The sequence below is a fragment of the Aulostomus chinensis genome, chromosome 1, assembly GCF_037954235.1.
Source record: "Aulostomus chinensis isolate RoL2024-O1b breed Wild chromosome 1, RoL_Achi_v1.0, whole genome shotgun sequence".
NCBI lineage: Eukaryota > Metazoa > Chordata > Actinopteri > Syngnathiformes > Aulostomidae > Aulostomus > Aulostomus chinensis.
The window spans coordinates 52,174,742-52,176,068 of record NC_141320.1 but is presented as its reverse complement, the minus strand read 5'-3'; the positions used below and the strand labels follow the sequence as shown (position 1 = coordinate 52,176,068).

The 1,327-nt window shown below is 45.1% G+C and overlaps 1 non-coding gene across 1 annotated transcript; it reads right to left on the bottom strand.

Annotated features, from left to right (window-relative positions):
* Positions 1 to 757: 757 nt before the first annotated feature.
* Positions 758 to 840, bottom strand: trnal-cag (transfer RNA leucine (anticodon CAG)). Its single transcript has one exon. It is a non-coding gene; the product is annotated as a tRNA-Leu (tRNA).
* Between the last annotated feature and the right edge of the window lie 487 nt (positions 841 to 1,327).

Sequence of the window (1,327 nt, the reverse complement as noted above, 5' to 3'; positions counted from 1 at the left end):
AAGGTTGTCTGGTTCCAGGGGAAATTTTAGAATTCCAGTCCCCAACCTGGGCTGTTCTGAAACTCTTCTCCTGAATCACTCCTGAGCTGCAGCAAGAAAAAATACCAGTGCCCAACCAGATCAACTTAATGGCTGCTAACAGCCTCAGACACTTGATTTCCATCAATCTGGAGCCAAGAAGGCCCTCACCTGTGGTTCTCCTCCAGGAGGGTCCAGGTTCTGCCATTGTGGCTCCTGGTGCCACTGCCAGAGAGCCTCAGCTGCACACTGCAACATTTCAACAGGAGATTGACATTCCTTCAAATGTCCTGACATCTGATTCCAATGGTTCTGTTCCATCTTTATATTTGAAAATAAATCACACAATGAAAGCTGCCTCAGCTGCTTTAAGAGAGAACAAGCTAAGAGATCTGAAACCAGTAAAATATGCTTTTCTGTGTGCAAACTAGTGAGGGGCATGGAAGGATATTTTACCACCAATACAGAACCCAGACTTTAGTCATGTGATGAGATGGCGACTCTGATTATGAAGTTAATGGACAAAATGTGAATTGAAAGAAAACACATTTCTTCAGTAGACTTTGATCCAACATTGAAGTTAGAGTTTGGTGGCTGCTCCATGTTGGGACGTAGCAGGGTAGCTCCTCTGCATCCTCTGCTGCCAGTTCAACCACTCACTCCCATCAGTGGAGAGCAGCTTCAACTGGGTTTGGAATGTACCATTGTGGATGCATAGGAATGTGGAGAAAATGTCATTTGTCAGAAGTGGGATTTGAACCCACGCCTCCAGGAGAGACTGCGACCTGAACGCAGCGCCTTAGACCGCTCGGCCATCCTGACAGACACTGAAAGTTGCAGACTTCAATATCAAATGAATTCATTCACTGACAAAGTAGAATTTTTTTCCACAGGAGCTACTGGCTCCTTAGTTGTTACATTTATTGTTAACATTAAACACACAGTCTGAGTTCATGGCAGTAAGAAATGAACCAGAACATTTGAACCACGTAACATCTCTTGATCAGTTTGTTACATGGGACACATTCCAGACAGGAAGGTCCTTCTGAGACTTGAACTGGGATCACTGGACCCAGAGTCCAGAGGGCTCACCATTCCACCATGGAACCAAACACAAGGAGGACATTCCTCTAAATACCACTTGACATCACCTGCAATCAACCTGTTGCTATGTGGAGGTTCATCTTGCTCTTGTTCCAGACTACATTGGCAAAAGGATCATGAACCACAAGGAAATCATGGAACTCCAGATTGATTCAGGACTTTCTAACTCCATCGTATGACCTGGGAGCAAAGACTGGCCAGGCCT